The sequence below is a fragment of the Vidua macroura genome, chromosome 2 (assembly GCF_024509145.1).
Source record: "Vidua macroura isolate BioBank_ID:100142 chromosome 2, ASM2450914v1, whole genome shotgun sequence".
In the NCBI taxonomy this organism is placed as follows: domain Eukaryota; kingdom Metazoa; phylum Chordata; class Aves; order Passeriformes; family Viduidae; genus Vidua; species Vidua macroura.
The window spans coordinates 93,425,512-93,444,539 of NC_071572.1; positions in this window are offsets into that span (position 1 = coordinate 93,425,512).

Here is a 19,028-nt window from a genome sequence, read left to right on the forward strand (position 1 = left end):
CAAGAGAACAGGCACCACAACTGCTTTACAGGCACCGCACATCACAGCTGTCTCCTGATGTAAACTGGAATTGGTGGCAGCGCAATTATGTCCTCGGCCACTGTGACTGCTGAGGTGTGTGGCCCTTCCCACCTCCCTTGCTAGAAGCAGGCAATGCAGACAGCGGGGCTTTGTAATCCTTTGCAGCTCAAATGGTGGATTGCCAAAGATTATGTGGAAATACCCTTCCACTGAACATCAAGAAGTCCATGTGCCCAAGCAAGTCAGGCAAGTAAGGACAGCAACAGGCAAACTGGATGAGGGGTCAGCAAGGCAAGCAGGCAGCAGCAGGGCACATCTGCTGCACTGGAGATGGTTCTTTCTAATGTTCAGATGGAGGAACTCTTCTGTGGCATGTAATGATAAACACATCCAAAGGGCATAACCACAGGAAAGAAACCACCGTGATTCTATGGGTTTTGCTTTTTTGCCTCTATTTTAGCAGTGCATTAAGAGGAAGGAACATGTGTTGGTGAAGCAGTGGAATACAGGAGGGGTCAGGAGTCCTGACTACTTTGAGTTTCTTCTGCTTTGTATATGCAGTCGACTTAGTCAACTTTTCTGCCAAGTGTTGTATAAATGAGAATCAGCTCCTCTCTTTGATACACAACTGTACTGACCAAGAGATGCCAATTACCTTTTTAGCAGTTATGACTGCTGACAAGAGTACTGTATAAGTACATATTGTGTCCTGCTCTGAAAGGTTCATAAGTCTGGGTTTGCCCAACAGCTGATATTTATGTAATATTCGAATGATTGTTTTTTCCCCTTGCTCTTATCTGTGATGACCAAACACAAATGAATGGAGGATCTAGTACAACTGGTACATGCTGGAGATCATTTCAGAGTGATTGTGTGATGGGCAAATAAATAAGAAGAGGTGTTGAACGATGATCCTGGTAGAAGTTGCACTACATATGACAGGGTTTTACCCTATCGGTTTCGTAGAGGCGAGGTCATATACTTGAAATGAGGGTGGTCAAATATAAAACAGAAAAATGATCTTTTCTCTCTGGCATGTATAAAGAAATGCTGTTATGATAGTATTCATTTCACATTTGCAGAGAGAGGAAATGAGAGTTGTGGTCAGCAGTGGTTGCCTGGAACAAGGGACCCTGCAAAAGCATAACCACAGGCTGAGTCTGCGATCAGCTTGCATATAAATCCCAAGCAAGTGCAACAGGCATACACATCTGAAAACAAATCTTTTCCACATCCAAAGATCAAGTTAAAAAAGGGAAAATGCTGTTCAAGAGGAATGCTAGTAACATAGGAAGCTTAAAAGGCCATTCTGTTTTCGGGGTCTAATCCTGTACTCAGATGCACAAATCTTATTTCCATTAAGTCTCCTTTGCAGAACTGTCATTTGAATTTGGACATCCAGGAACAAAATCATTCATCATTATTACTTTGGCAATTTATGGGGGAAATTGATGAAGTATACAACTAATATTTCATTCCTTATTTGAAAAATATGACATGAGACAAGTAGAATTTGGCCATTCTGTATTCCCTTAGAGAAGAATTGTGCCAGGTATCTTCAAGTAGACTGAGCTGTGGATTAAGTGTTTCATGGCCGTCAGTACTAGTTGAAAGCTGATGCTGTACTGAGATGTACTTAATAGGAATAAAAGGTCTGTTATACTAAATCAGATTAGTAGTCCAGCCAATGTGATATCCTGTCTCCAACAGTGGCCAGCATCAAATGCTTCAGAAAAGGACACACAGACCCCCACAGTGGACAATCACGTTACAATCATCTTATTTGCTAAGTTTCCACTGCTGCCAAGGCTGCCAGAGAGGCTGGTTTATGCCCTGGAGCACAAAACTTCATGTCATTTATAGCCTTAATGGCAGCATAACCCACTGTTAACATGTGAGACTGATTGTCATTTTTCAGAAGAGCAGTACTCTCTCCCGAGTTTTGTTATTGCTGGGGTTGGAGACCACGTTGAGACTACATCCCACAACCGACATTAGAAGCTTTCAGCCCAGTACTGTCCTCCAGCATTTTCCCTTTGAGGCAGGCTGTGAACAGGAGCATCTTCAGGAGAGGTAACACACCATCAGGAAATTTCTCTTAAGGTGATTTCTGATTTGCCTCCAGATTTTCAGAGCACCCTGAGAAGGTGAAAGGCTCTCAAGACAAAAGGTTTAATTCTTTGTGGTTTGGCCATGGGACAGATCAGGATTCTTTCCCTCTCTGGCAGCCACAGCAGCAAGATATCCAGGGCAGCAAGGAGCACACCGGGTTACTCGACAGGATACTTTTAATGGCTTTGTAGAAACATGTGGCCTTTTTTTTTTTTTTAACTCTTACAGAGCCAAGTTTGCATTCAGCTCAGTATGACTCAGTCACACTGAATTCAGGCACCTTACAAAGAAGTGTTCAGGCAAAAAGCTGCACTGGAAATGAGGGCTGGATTCCATAGAATGCTTGCCACCCGCTGTCTGCTCCTATGCTCTGCTGGTTTCTCATTCTGGCCACAAAAAACTCCTATTTTCTATGTTCAGATTTTTATTTTTTTTTTTAACTAAAGTGACTCCTTTCCCCTTGGAAGAACATTGGTTTTTCCCTGTTTCTGCTCCTGTGTGAAGCCAAACCAGCATGTGGGTCCTATCAGCCTCTCCGTCAATGCGAGCAGCCTTCTGGGAACAGCATTCCTCAGGTCCTCACCTTTTTCTGAGCCAGCAGGAAGGCAACAGAAGGACCTCTTAGATTTTGTAGCATTTAGAACACATACTGCCAGGCAGAATCATGGTTTATTTATCTATTTTTAAAGTTACTCATCAGATTGATCTTGCCGGAAAATAAAAACACAGAGCCAGTTTAAACCAACTCACATTGTTCCTCTGAATGCCCCAATTTGCTTTAAGGGTTTATTTTCCCCCCTCACATCTGCAGTACTCGTGTACAAACAGAAGATGATAGGAAACAACTGAGTGACTCTGAGTGCCTGAGGTTATTCCTGACCTTCCTGATGCAGCTGAACCAGGCAGGAACTGTGCTCTGCCAGTCTAGTGGGTGTTGCTGAGATATGGCATAGTGGTGTTACACTTACTGATGTCACAGATTATGTCAGGTAACTCCTAACGGCAGAGGTGAGGACTGATAGAAGAGGTTACAAAGGTGGAATAAGAGCAAGAAGTCCCCAAGCCTGTTTTAGAGAGTATTCAAATCACCAGAGTTCTGGAGGTGGTTTGAGGTGATTTAATTATCTGTATACCTAGGAATAAATGGATACATGTGTCCAGTTCATACAGAAAAATAATCCTGAAAACAGTTGGGATAGGTCCCTTATTTTACAATATATAAGAAACAGGAAGGAGAAATTTTAGCAGAAAATCTTCCATCCTGGATCAGCTTCCTGACAATGAGAGGGATCTAGGGGGAGCATTGAGGTAACACTACAGCTCTGAACTTGAAACTTGAATTTAACAAAATATAACTGTAAAATGTTCTTTAATATCAGGAAATAAATATGTGGAAATTAAGAAGTCCTACACAACTGATTACAAGAGTTATGGTGGCAAAAATTATTAAATTTTCCAGAGAAGAGGGAGGTCAAAGAACATGAAAAGTGCCATATCAAATTAAATGACAGCTCTGCAGAAAAAAGAACATGAATTTGTGGCTTTGGGGAATGACTGTTGCAAAACTCAGTGCTGCAAAAGAAATTGTCTAGAAAAAAAATGGAAAAAAAAGTATGGTTAGTGTGACACTAAAGCATAAGAAAAAGCAGTAGAAAGAGAAAACAATAAGAAACAGTAGAAGAGCACCAGGTATCAGTCTCAGACCGATCAAGGATGTAAAAGGAGAATGGCTTTGTAAAACTGTTAAACATGAAGGCTAAAGCTCAGATTGTTTGTTGGTGCTACCAGAATCCCAGCTATTGTTTGTGCCTTACATGAGCCACAGCAGCCCAAGGCTGAGTGTAGTCTATTAGTGGTGCAGAGCCAGAATCGGCAGGGACCCTGGGGTACCAGCTGTGTTTTATCATCCCTTTGTCCTGCTGACTGCAGCAGGTTATTTTTTACTCTAATAGGCAGCTAAGTTCATTTTTGTTTTTACTGTAAGGGTCTCTAGTGGGTAGGTAAAAATTAGTGAGCTCCATTATAGCTCAGATTTACTATTTATAAAATTAGTACTAAAAATACTAAATTGAAGTAAGAAATAAGTTTTGCTTCTTTGAATTTCATGTCTGTTATCTGTACTGCATTACAACGATTCAGGTTTTTTTTAATTTAAGGACTTCATATGCCTGTAATTTCAGGCTGTTACTTATATGCATGTGTATATGTACTTAAACATATGTTTATAAAGCTCTCAATCTGTATGCACACATACATATTAATACTCTGAACACTTTTTAAATTAGCTGAAGCACTCAGATAGATTACATGCAAATCTAACTGTATACTACTTGAACTGAAACAAAAACCCAACCCAGAATCTGCACTGAGGAGTTAATTGCTGTTTACATAAGTTATGTCAATGTAATATAATATTTTATTTGCCTTATTTTCTATCATACATTAGTCTTTAGATCAGAAACAATATCTGAATGAAGCAGTGTCTAGAAATGCTATTTTTAATTGGCTAAAGAGATTGGTTGACCTCTGGTAACTGGTCACTGTTGTTGGGGAGACTCTCCATGAGTGGTGGTGCATTGTTTAAACATAATGGGACAACAGTCTCATGTCATCCATAGGATATGGAGACACCACAGTTTTGTGTTTCTTTTACTTTATTACTATACATGCGAGGCACAATCGACAAAGACTTCCTGAGGATGAATGTTGTCAGTATATGAAACACTGAATAACTGCTTTTTGTTTTGATGAATAGTCCCCTTTCTTTCAGATTTAAAGGGGAAACCCTTTTTCTGTACAGAAAAAAAAAGTAGTAGCTCTGGGGAATGGAATCTTGAAGATAGGATTTTTTTTTTTTTTAACAGGCTTTGGGCTGCATTAAGTTCTTACAATAATTTTATATTACTTTTACTCCATTGATATAATCTAAATGATTCCAGGCTTACAATACAATATTGGGGACTGGGCAAATTAATAAGAAGCTGAATTCCATGTTACTGCCAAGCTCACAGTCACTTAGGTCCTGAATGTTGCCAGTGTTGGGATTGATTTTTTGTTTCTCTATTTTCACTTTTGCTCATCATAAGCATGAAACCCAAGAGAGCCTGATTTCATTCTAGTTTCCCTTTCTTAATCCAGTTCCAAGGCCTCTGTGGACAGTAATAGGTATTTGTGTTGCAGAGACAACTGCTCCCAAAATAGCCAGCTCTAGAAGTCTTCTAATTGGTTTCCTGTCAGCAACAGAGCAACAGAATCTGAAAGACCGAGAGGACAGGTTTTACCATGTTTGAGTTTGTTCTATGTATGTGTAGTTGCTTTGAAAGAGCTTGATTCATTTTTACTAATCTTAGTTTTATTAATTTATTAAAAATATTTTAATGAAAAGTTCAATAAAGGGAGGCTTTGTCAGACATCAGTGTCACTGCTCACTTATGTTGTGTCTGTCATTGGCAGTGGGCTGGTGCCTTGGGTGCCAGCTGCAGGCACAAGAGATAAATGAGGAGCAATAGTGTCAATTCTTGTCCGTGTGCAAAAACTTAGGCCACATTTTTAGATTCCCTTTAGCATAACTCTAGGGGTGGGACTCAACTCATCTAAATCTAATCCTCTAAAAATACTGGATATCATAGCTAAACTACTTTTGCAGCCTCTATTTGTCATTAGTGGACCAAAGTACATACATCACTTTGACCTCTTAGATAAGATTCTTGATGTCCTTCTATTGACTATTTTGAAAGCCTTTAAAAGTCTAGATGCTTAATTTTTATACAGCTGAAGATAACCTTTGTCAATTCTCTCCAATCTCTCTCACTTCTCTCAACCAGCATGGTGTTTTCTGCTCCCTACTCATCTGGGAAGTTAACCATGATTTGATGCTCAGGGCTGTTCCACAATAACCTACTCAGACCCTGGCATTGTTCATGCTCCAGAGTGCTGAGATCCAATGACAGGGAGGCTGCAAACATTTATGCAGGACCTTCAGCATGAAAGAAGTACCACCATGGCTGGAGTCACTGGGCACAGGCTGAAGGAATTACCTAACAGAAGCAGAACTGGTTACATACTTAAGCAGGTGCACAAACTTTGGCAGGATCAAGGCTTAAAAAACAATTACCGCAAGGCAAGAAAATGTTTTTCTTTTGTTTCCTTTGCAGCACAACACTTTCTATTGTCACTTAATTAACTTGGTTTTCAAAGTGATGAATGATGGAGTAACTTTGGAAGCATTACAATAATGGCATCACTTGAAATGCCTCAGTGTGCTCCTGAGAGAGGTGAGAAGCTTATGGGCTGCCTGTTCTGCTAAATGAGGCTACTTGGTGATCACAGCATGTGCTCTGGAGTCTGCCACATCAAGTCCTTGGGGTGCAACCTGGCTGCTATTAAACTGTATGGGCAGAGTCCCATTACCCAGGTAAGAGTTGCATCAGGTCTGAAAACCTTTCATTTTTTCAGAAAGATCCTTATGTAGGACACCGAGGACACAGTAAGGGAGTTGAATGTTATAGGTTTGTTGAAAAAGAGCAAGAAGAAAGCATGAAAGCTTGGAGAAAATATGCCTAGATCTCTTCTTCTTCATAGCTTTAATATGGCATGTAATGTGTGTATGCTTCCTAGTTCACTGCTGCAGATTTCTCTGTAGATGCAGCAAGAGACAGTTCTTAAGCAGAGACCGGTAATACAGAATATTAGAGTATTTCGAGGGTATTAAAAATGCCACTAAACAAAGATCTTGTTCACTCACCCTGCCCTTTCTGTGACAAATGACTGCAGTAAAAGTGAACTCCTGCTTTTCCTTATTTATGAAACACCTCTTCCCTTTTGTATGTAGAACTAATATTCCTGTGCTTTAGAAAGTGTGCAAGTGGCAGTTGAGAGAGCGGGTGAAAGCTGTTCATTAAAGTGGTGGAACAAGGCAAGTACTGAAAAACAAAAAGCTTTTCAGATTTTCCTTTTTCCCTAAAAGAAAATGAATGAAAACTCTCATCAGACTAAATTGTTCCACTCCTGATTACTGTGTGTAGCATGATGAAACAAAAAATGCATTTCCATTTCAGCTTTTGCAGGCAATATATGCCTGCAAACCTTTTGATAAAGAACTGATTTTCAAAGCAGCACATTCCTGTAGGCTGTCAGTGATCCAGCAGAGCTCTCACGCTGCTTTGACTTTTCCTCCTCCCAAGAGTATCAGAGTCTTCTGTGGAGAAGTTTGCCTATATTATTAAATTTGCTACAATTCTTTCTAGGATCCTAGCAAATTTAATAATACAGGCAAACTTCTCCACAGATTGATTTTGGATTTACAAGGCCCCTGGCTGTTTGCTTGCGAGACATAATCAAGAGGCAGAACCCACATATCAGTCTTGAAAAAAACAACCTCATTTGCACAAGATAGATTTTACTCTTCAACATCTTCACAACTGAAACTGGCAATGTGTCACACTTAGCCATAAACATTTTTTCAGGAAGGAACTGGTCTCAAATAAGCCAGTTTAAATAAGATCAGCAAAGCCATCTCCAGTAATACCATCTGGTGACTCTTAATCACATTTGAGTCTAGAATATTGAAAATATGAGTCAGGCTAGAAAAGACATGAGAAAAACAGTGTGAGCAGGGAAGTGCAAGAGTATTAACTAAGAGTAGCTTGCAGGGTGTAGGAAGGAGAAGAGCAATAAAGAGGAACATGTAGCAAAACAATTCATAAACTCAGGGACTAAGGCAATATTTTCTTGTTAAAATGCAACCATTTGCCAACACTACCCTGCCCATTCTAATGTCTAGTTTTGGCTTAGTCCTTATGTGCCACCCAGGTACTGAGACAGGTGCAGAGATGAAAGATAAGTGCAGAGTTGAGCGTGTTTTCTGTGGTGTCACCAGCACTGAACTGTCCCTCCCCTGCCTGGGGAGCCAGAGCAGCAGCATGTGCCTCCTGAAAGTACATAAGAACCCATGAGCCACCATTGCATCAACTGCATTTTTTAAGCCACTAGCAATATATTGTAGAATTTGAACTTTTGTGTGTGAAGTGCTGACATTTTTTTTCTTTTCCACATTTGTTTTTTCTTTTCTGCAGTTGAACCCTTAAATAAATAATGGCTTGTAGCAGTTTGTATCAAGAGTAACAAGAAGGTGGCTGACACCTGTGCTGGTTTGAAGAAAAAATTTAAAGAGTTTGGTTATGAATTCTTCTGCAAAGGATTTTTTTTTCTTTTTTCTTTTTTCTTTTTTCTTTTTTCTTTTTTCTTTTTTCTTTTTTCTTTTTTCTTTTTTCTTTTTTCTTTTTTCTTTTTTCTTTTTTCTTTTTTTTTTTTCTTTTTCTGCTGGCATGCTTTGTTAGATTCAGTTTAATTTTACTGTCTGCGAGGCCATTCCTTCTCCACAATAAGCATCTAAGTGATGCATCACAGGCTTGCTGTATCAGGGAATGCTGACAAATAAATGAATGTGCTGTTTTCTTTGGCATTTAAGCCTTTTATTCAGTCCTCTAAGCTAAAGACAGGTGATTTCTTAAAATGGATTTACATGCCAGCAAATATAAATAAGCACTTAAAGTGACAGTAGAGATCTCTATAGGCTTGCAAGTTATCAGAAAAATAAATTTAAAAGGTGAGAGTAGTTTCCCATTTTACAAATATTTTCTAATTAGTTTAATAGGATTTTACAGCTTGATGAACAAGTAGCTGAGTAGTTTGGGCAGCATGTGTCTAATCTTGTTCTGAATATTTTGTTTTCTTTAAGCAGGTAGCAGAGCGTGCATCTGTCTCTTCATCACTGACCTCCGTTCTCACACTCTTTCTTTTCCTTCTTCGGGCAAAATATTTTTGCACATGCTTCATCCCAAGAACATCATTAATCCCAGGATCTTTATGCATGGAAACGAAGCACAGCTTTCAGTACTTCATTGGCCTGTGCTGAGACACCCAGGGACACATCCCATAGGAATCCATCTATCCTGGGAAAGTCTGTGCTGTGTGCTCTGTGTGTGGGATTGACTTCTACTGGCCAAGGGTGGGGAGGTGACAACCTCTCCCTGTGGCCATAAGGAAGCCATTGGGTCATGCACAGCGTGACCTTGAAAATCAGGCTTGTGCACCTGCTCTGGCAACTAAGTTCATGAAATTAGTGAACTGTTCAGGTGGTCTATTCTAAATGTCAAGCTCAAGCAGTTGGTTTAAGTCCATCTTAGGTGTTTCAGCATAGTGTCTGCTTGTAAGATTTGCAGTGTGGCAGGTCTGGGTTCAGGCCTGTTTTTTTTCTCACATTTTCAGACTGAGTCCTGGCTTTGCAGCTGTGAAGAACTGGGACCCTGAAACACCCCTCGCCCTTTTCTCACACAGTAGGTGACCAGATCTGTCAGAAGTCTCATGGGGATAGTCTCTTCCCATTTGTGAGCTTCACTCACTATTGGAATTTGTGTAAGGTAAAGCAATGTGTGATGGATGCTCTCGTCATGTATTGAATTATTTAAATCCTCTTGAGAGAGTCTGGGCATCCACTTCCTCCTACTGGGAACAGGAGATCTTCAGCTGTCCTGCAGTCAAGGAAAAGTACTGATCAGAGAGGTGAACATGAAAAAATACATGTATCAAAATATATATTTCTAGAAGTATATATGTGTGTGCATGAGTAAAGCCAGTTGTTTCTTTTCCCCATATCTATTGCCTGGGAGTGCTATTACCTGGTGCTTAGCCCTCAGGATATTTTGTGTGGTTGTAGAATTAATTCGTATGTTTGGTGGGGTCTTCTAGTGATAGACATTTGGGGTATTTTGGTTAAGAGTTAGTTTTATCAGTACTCTCACTCATACAGAATCAAATGTACATGTTCAAATAAAGCAAGGAAGGATACAGTTACCTTTATGATTAATTTGATTGACAAAGTATGGGAATAGAGTGTTTCTTTGTCCTTGTAGAGGACGTTTGTTCTTCAAGCACTTTTGTGAGCAAATGAATATGTTAAATTAAGTCCTGTAGAGACTTGTTGGCAAGTGGCATAAAGAAGTGGCATATTCCAGCTTTGCAGGGATAGCTCCTTTTCTTAATCTACCAAATTAAGTATTGGGTAGGCTTTTTTAATGAACAAATGGCAGAGACATGCCAAGACTATTCTTTGACCCTCCTGCTCTCAGGTCTGTGACCACCCTCTCTTTCCTGAGGGGGAACCAGAATTCTGTGTTCTGCAGAATCAGTGCAGACCTTTTCTGGCATACAAGCCTGTCTCAGATCAAACACCTCCCTTGGAAAATACTGACACATGTTAGAAGAAAACAAACCAAGCCAGAAAAAAACCCCCATCTGTTAGTTTCTTCACAGGTTTCACATTTGTTTTGAGCATGCTGGTCAGAAAAACACACCCCAACAACATAATCACATGGAGAAAATATCAGTTCCTCACCTCAGAGAAAAGTCTTCTGCAGCAACTTTGAACACTTTGGAGTGGATTCCTCTTAAAGCCATCTGAAAGGTTGGTGTTTACCTTAAGATTCAAATGAACTACAAAAAAAAAAAAAAAGGCAGGAGGAGAGGGCAAGCCATCCCCTCTACTCTGATAGCTGTCTTCAGAGGGGTGAACCATATTTTAGCAACCCTTCTCTTTTCTGACCAGATAGGCTGCCAGCTAGGCTGGCTAAGATTAGATGCCTGACTCCTGAAAAGCTAAATTAAAGTGGTAAGAATCCCAACCTTAAATTTTTAATCTTAAGACAAAATGAGTGGCTGTGAGTCCCCCAAGAGTTTATTGTTCCTTTTCCAAAAATCCAAGTGCTTTGTGTCATGCCAGATCAATTTTAAAGACTGGTTGCCCTTCAGTTGAGATGTAGTATTCCTGCTGCTAGATCATTCCTGCTTTGCAGATAATGTATAAAAAAGAAAAATATCCCCTCCATCTGCACATTGAGCAGTGAGGAGCCTGGGGCTGGGAACAACAGAGTGCTCAAGTGATTTTGACCAGTACATCTGAATAAAACAACCTTCATAATATTTGAACAACACTTTACTGCTCTTAGAACAGCAAACCCCTTTGCACACAATAGCAAAGCGAGTTATTACTGTTGCTAGAGCACAATGATACCTCATCAAGGGATCCATGTCTTACCTTTCCAGCATTAATCACTGGAAATTCTCACTGTACCAATAAGCTTTTACTTGTACACAGTGAAAATAATGGTCTCACCTATACACAGTGAAGTCAGAGAGAAGGCAATGGTGCAGAGCCACCGGTAGCTTTTAGATCCTGTATAGGGAAATCTGGCAATGTATCCTTATACAGAAGCTAAAATACTCTGCTTGAAAATAAAGACAGTAACACTCAAAAGCCACTTCTTGTACCATTGTATTTGCTGCTTCTCACTTTGAAACCAGAAAGTGTGTGTGCCTTTTAAAAATCAAAATACACAGAAAGCAGAAAATGTAATGACTTGATTTTGTAATAAGACCCAGGCACAGGAACCCATGAGGATTTTCTTCCTAATGTTGAACTTCACATCTCACACTTGGAGAGGCCACATGCTGGCTTTGGCTCCCAGCACTGTCCCCAAATGCCTTCTGGCATGGAGAGGAGAAAGCCTTCTCTGGTTACCTCCAGACTTGTCCTTGGACTGCAGGAAGAGAGGGAAAGGACAAATCAGTGTTGACATCAGGAAAAGACTATTGTCTGAGCCCCTTGCTAGAAGGTGAGTGCACAGCAGTACAGGCAATGCTGGGGTTTCCTTCAGCCAAAATGTGTCTGCCAAACCATTCCTCTCTCTGGGGACAGCAGCAGAAGGTCCATTGCTGATCCTACTCTCCGTCAGGGATGCTCTATAAAACAGAGAAAAAAACATCGGGCAGAGTAAATATTACCAGTCCCGCTCATTGCTGCATGCACAATGAAAATCGTCTGTTTCTGCTCATGGATGAAAAAAAATCTCATGGATTTGATGAAGAGCAAAGAAAGAAAATGTAGGAGTACCCAGAGACAGATCCTGTAGACACAATGCTTCTGGAGACATGATCATAGAGCTACTCTCCTCCCTAGTTATTTCCAGAGCACATGAAGTTCTACTGTAGCCAGGTCAAAGCATGCTTATCTGTATCTGGAAGGACTTACTAGTGTACCAGTCTTCACACTTACAGTCATGAGCCCAGATACCCTCATCTTTCCCCTAATTCCTCCCAATACAGGAATTCCTCCCTGTGACAGGGAGGGGGAAAACAACTTATTTCAGAAGAATAATAGGGCTAAGCCCAAAGGTGAATGCTGACTCAATGTGAGCACTATTTCACACAGAGTCAGGAAGAAAATTATCCTAAAGGCCTACAAAATTCCTTCATCTCAGCTGCTGGAACTACCTGTATGTTTTGGAGTGACTCATTGTCTTGTCAGAGCTGGACTTCATTCAGGAAAACAAATTGCTTTTTTTATTCCAGAAGCATTCCACCCGATACCAAAATCTTTGCAGAGAAATGCTCCTCTCTTGAATTTTATCTCTGCATGTGGCACAGCTTGTGCAGAGAGACAAAGGACATGGCCATGAGGCAGAAAAAATCGATGTACTGAGGTGCTGCATGAGAGCACCCAATGTGGGTTTGCTCCATTACCCACACAAAGGAGGTTCCAGGCTGTCCTGGCTGCCAGAGCCAGGCAGGATAACTGGGGGCAAGGGCATGGAGGGGGTTCAAACTAAACCAAGGATAAATGTAAGCTTCAGCCATGCAAACAGAGGCGAGAAGCCCTTTGCTGAAAGTCATTTCCCCTCTTTCAGCAGCACCAGCTCCTCACATATCACCATATGCCTTGTTTGCAACGCTGGGGAAGGGAAGCTGGTGGAAGTGATTTCCTTACATTTCTGGATCCTTTCAAGCCTGAACAAAAGACTTACTACTTCTGACATTGGATTCCTGTGTCTGATGAGCCCCTGCCTTCCCTTACTTGAATAAGTAGTTTAATTCATAGTGGAGCTGATTTCATTTGGTGGTGTTGAAGTGTTGTCATCGCAGCATCATTCAACACAGGATAGGAAGGTGACCAGGAAAAACTGAAATTAATAGTGCTTTCATATGGCCTTCCTAGAAGAGTGTGAACAAAAAGAAGCCATAACTGTAGAGGAAAAATTGCAATTTCTGTACGGAAAGGATTCATTCTGGCATTTGCTCTCTGGATCATTATATTTGCTTTCCACCACCACCATCGCTCCTTTACTGTAAGATAGTAACTTTTCAGAAACCTGTTCTCCATTGACATTTCACTTCTATTTCATTGGCTCAGACAACTTGAAGTGACTTGGAAAACATTTAGTTAAAGAAAACAGCCTGAATCTGATCAAACATTCTTTTCTTTGATGGAACACTTAAAAACAAACCAACAAAAATATATGAAATATATGGTTAGTATCATCATGTGTTCTTAATTTTGTTGGGTTACTAAATTACAGGGACTGAAAAAGGAGATATTATATAAATCCTATGTGAACATATGGCATTTTCCCCCCTTCTGAGACTTCAGGATGAATCTATGCAATCCTGTTAACAAAATGAGCCTTGTCATTTGAGGAGTAGTGCTTAATGACAGTTGTCAGTCATCAGTAGGTACCACACTCAAGGGACATCTTGATACGCCTGTGACAGACAGATTAGATATTGTCTGGAGAGGGTTGTGCAGCAGCTGTAAGAAAGCCTAGTGGAGAGGAAATGAGGATAAAAAAAAAGAGTGAGGAAATCAGATACAGCTCTTCCAGCCCCTGATCTCTGGAGCAGATGATTCTTCTGCTCAGGTATGAGTTCTGTGTGTCTGAAGTTAATGGCTGGATGGGAGATGGTTGCTGCTGAGGTTTGACTTCAGTCACCCAGAATCGCAGCCTTGTTTTGATCACACCTGGACAGATGAAAACCCTCTTTCCCCCCCAAATAGTTTGCCATATAATCAGCTTTCCTTCCCATTCTTGAGTCTTTTGCACTGAGGGCAATCAGCACAGCTATGTCTGAGGCAGAAAGAGATCGAAATCATTTGGCAGTTGTGACTTTCACTGCCAATAGCAGGAGCTAGTGGAGGGAGGCTACTGTCCATCCTTGTGCCCTGGAGGGGATCTGTTCAGTGCCAGAAGAGGTTCTGGAGCTGGCACAGGACCCTGCTCCCACTGCCAGAGACCCACAGCTCCCAGCTTAGGTATACCTGTAGGGATTGCCTCCCAAACAGCTCTTTGCTTCATTTGTCCTTGTTAATTTGCCATGTGGAAACCAAAGAGATGCAGGGATCAACTCAGGAGTCTATGTACACACTGCTCTCATGAAAACGTGCTCTGTATCCATGAGTGACCAGAGACTGAGCCTGTCGACCAGAGAAAAGGCCTTTCATGCATTTCTAGTAATAGCCACAAGGTCATTCAACATAGGTTTGGGCAGTAGGAGGTAGGATTTGGAGCCTCTGCTGCAAAAGTCCTTTATCTTTTTTTCAGCCAAGGGTCAAGTGAGACTGTAGAGCAAGAAAAACAAATGGGACACCAGCCCCAGGAGACCTGATGCAGGAGGCCAGTGGAGGCTGCCGAGACAGCAGGTTGTAGCACACGTAATGCTGCTCACATAAAGCTGAGCAGTGAAACTGCAGCACTCTGGGGCCTGTAAAACTGCTCCCTGCTGCCTGGCTGGGACAGCGGTGATGATGGATTACACTGGCTCCACTCTGCAGGACGCTCCCTGCTGCTGGATACTGCTGATGTCTCAGGAGGCTGCAGCCAGCATCTCCCACAGTGAACTGCTCCCCAGGGACCAGCCCTCTGCTCACATCAGCTTTTTTCTCTTGTGAAGTCAGGAAACTCCTTGAGGATTCATAAAGTGCAACACACCCCACCTAATACCTTCAGTCTTGATCTTCATGTCCAGAAAAGCAGATATGAACAGAACACACTACAGAACAATAGAAGTTGTATAAAAAGAAAGGAAATAAATGACCTTGAAGGGGCAAATTCAAGGTTTAAAGTTAATTAGCCCTTGAACTGTCAGGCCCAATTATTTCCAGCAGGCTCTGACATTTCGAAGATTAATTAGGGAGTCCATTGTCATGTCTCATAAAGGACCACCATTATGCCAGAGAAAACCTACCTGCTTTCTGCACACAGTGTCTTGAAATTTTGCAAAAAACTAATTGGGGACCTTTGATAAAAGCTTTCTGATTGTTGTATCCATTTTGAGGAATACATTCTATTTATATGCTGAAATAAATCTGGCAGCTTTGAAGGGAATGTTTAACTCCCTGGATGTTTATTTGAAATACTTGCAGCTCCTAGGAGAAAGGTCCTTATATTCCTCTACTTCTTTCACAATACTCTTGTTGCATCCAGCATAGATTATGCTGTAGTGCTGTACACAGTATATATAAATTATTTAGCACATTTACTCCCAAGCAGATCCGTGCGTGTTACTGTGTACCTGTCACTGAAATCAGCCTCCTGAATGATTTCTGAGCAGCAGAAATGCAGCTCCACAAATCTGAGTAAGAAGCAGCCTCCTGCAGCAGCAAAAGCAAGCCAGCTCCTGGGCTGGACTGGCAAGGGCATAGCTGAAAGAGCAGGGAATGGGATTCTTACACTCTTCTGTGGAGTCCATGGGCCTGGTACAATTCCAAAGACACATTGGAAAATAGGAGAGGATGCAGTGGATGGCTATGATGGTGCTTAACTAGTTGGAAAATCCAGTTTAAGACCCTGTTTTCAAGGGAAAGTCACAGCAGGTAATTCCCAGAAGTTTCTGTCCTATTCTGGTATGATATATTAACCCTTTGTTCTTCCCCAGGACAGACCAGCTCCCTGCAGAGCTGGAGGGAGAGGCCATGTGCTGAGCTTTCTGCTCACCGGTGCACTGAGCTCTGCAGCAGTGAACCAGGATTCTACCTGCAAGTCTGTCTGTCTCACACCATTTAAAATGTTGTTGTGAGCTTCTTAGCAGATAAAAAGCCCTCCCCAGCTCACAACAAAGTTTGAAGCTTTGACATAGTGATCATGGATAGGGTCCTTCAGAAAAATTGGAACAGAAAAAAAACAAAAGAAAGGAAAAGGAAATGAAATCCCATTTTAGACACAAAATGGTTTCTGGCTTACAGCCGTGCAGATATTTTTAACATGTCCATCAATAGAGTCTCTGTGCACAGCAACTGACTGATCTGTGACTCTCTATTCATGCTTCCGTCTCTCCCTCAATGACCAGAGGGTGTCTTTAAAAGAATAATTTGGTCATAACTATTTTTATTTTCCTTTATCATCAGGGGATACTTATGTGAAAGCTGAGCTTTAGAGAGGTGGGACCTCTTGCCAGAGAGGTGGTAGATGTCCCATCTCTGGAAACATTCAAGGTCAGGTTGGATGGAGCTCTGAGAAACCTGATCTAGTTGAAGGTGTCCCTGCTCATTGCAGGGGGGTTTGGACTACATGGCCTTTAAAGGTCACTTCCAGCCCAAACTATTTTATGATTCTCTTGGAAGGTGGTTGTTTCTGTGGTCTTTTTGGTGTCCATGGGAGGGGGGTTCCATGGCCATGGCAGAGCTGTGTGCAGCAGACAGTCTCCTGCAGGGACCCCCTCAGCCCCAGCACAGCAAGCTCAGAGGCCGCTGGGGAACATGCTGCCCAATCCATGCCACCAAGATGGGAATCACCAATGAGCTCTCTGACCTCAGTCAGCTGAGGTACATGCCTACAAGCCAGTGCAGCTGCAAGGCAAGGTCCTGAGGAGGATAAGGCTAGGACTCATCCTAATCTCCATCTCAAAATTAAACAGCTAAGCCAAGCTGAGAACCTCTTTTGAAAATTTTTCTTTTTAGTAGGTTTTCCCAAAAAGCATTTCATCTAATTTCAAGGCATGTGGGATGGTTCACCCTCCATCACTTATAGGGAGAACTTGTGGTATCTGTAGGGCCTGGCCCCAGGGCTCAGGGGATGATCCTGACTTAGGTTTTCTCTCTCTGGGAGTTAGACTTGAACTTTTAAAACCCTAAAACAGAAGTGTTTTGCTCTCCTAGTGACCCATTCAAGGTCATAGACTTGGCAACCAGACCAGGAAATTATGTGCCCCAGCCACAAGCCTGTTTTTTCTCGCATGCTTTTCTAGCCATTTTCAAATCTACCAGGAACAGATCAGAAAAAAAAACAAAAAAAACAAAAAAAAAAAAACAAACAACAACAAAAAAAAAACCAACAAAAAAACAACAAACAACAACAACAACAACAACAACAACAACAACAAAAACAAACAAACAAAAAAAAAAAAAAACAAAAAAAACCACCAACAACAACAACAAAAAACACCTGAGACTCCAAATGCCTTCTAATCTTCCATACCATCAATGCCAATGCCATGATCATAAGTACCCACTGGAACCAACCCAAGGATAGTTTTCCATTTCATCTTTCAAGGTCTATTTTTTTAAAAGCCAAGAGAAAAACTAGTTCCTCTACAGAAAACAGTTAATCATTAATGGTACATGCAAAACATAACATGCTTGACCCTTTGACATGGTAGGAGCAGCATGTAAGTGGAGATGACGGGATATATAGGCTTTTGCTCCTCCCAGAAAAATCTGCCTCGCTATGGGAAGGGAGGAATTGAAATCTTTATCACCTGAGCTTGGTAAGGATGTTGCCTTTGAAAGGGAGCAATTGATTATTTTAAGGCTGCTAGCTTGTAGCCACTTCAGTAATTCTGCCTAATAAACGCAAAGTCATTCATGCTTTGTGGTTGATGTCCAGCATCAGACGGGGAAGTGCTTAGTCAGCCTTATTTTGCTGACTCACTGACTCAGCTTTTGGAGGCACAGCCCGTCTTCCCTGGGCAGTGCTTTGCAGGGTGAAATGCAGGAGCTGGCAGGCAAGCAGGCTGGGATCAGCATCCTGCATGCTTCTCTGTCACCTCAGTGGCACTCAGAGATGCTGCCTAAGAGATGTGTTCCTGGATCCTCTTGGAGTCGGACCCAAGGCACTGAGTACCCTCAACTCCTCAGGTCAGGAGAATATAAGGATGCTTGGCATATTGCACATCCAGCCATTTATTTCCTGGAAATAAACACGGCAGCATTCCTTCATTAGTTTTTGCAATAACAGATCTTTAGAGAAAATCAGCGTTTATAAATGTATTTTGTAAATTCACCCACCCAGTGCTTTGCAGCCCTAGACTCATCCGCACTTAAAAAAAAAAAAAAAAAAAAAAAAAAAAAAAAAAAAAAAAAAAAAAAAAAAAAAATCAAAAATTGAACAAACAGAGGGAAAAAAAATAGAAAAGCAGACGTTTTTCTTGGTTTCCCTGGCCAGGGCGTTGAGAGTGGCGATGCCATCTGCTGGCGACAGAAAGCCGGGTCCCCTTGCGTCTCTGCAGTTTGTACTGCATAGCCTTTGGTGTCACTGTGATGATTTTTAAAAATGAGGTGCTCAGCCGTGGCACAGGGTGGGTGTCCCTGTGCGAGGCTTGCAGAGTGGGATGCTCAGCCGTTTGTGTCACAGGTGATCCCCACAGGAATGACTAACCCCTTGGGAAGCGGAGGTCTGTACATGTGCTGTTCACAAGATGTAAGAGGGTAATACTGTGTCTGGGTTTGGTGGGCAAGGGGGAATGCTGGGCAGGAGGATGCTCTTTCTGCTCAGACACTTCCACAGGCACTGTGCTCATATATCCCAAATTTCCCCCTCTGTGAGCCCCTAACATATGGCTTTGCATCAGTAGCAGCTGAAGTCCCCTGTGGTAATGCAGGAGCTCCCAAGGAATGATACAAAGAGAAACAGCCCAGAATCAGGGACTGGAAACTATGAACCTCCTGCCGTGCCAGGTCTGCTGCCCACTCAGCAGCGTAGTCACGCTCCTCCCCACTCCTGTGTCTGCCTGTCTTAGCAGAGGGAAGCAATTTCAACAGCCCCAGAGCCCTTCCCTGACCTTACAAAACA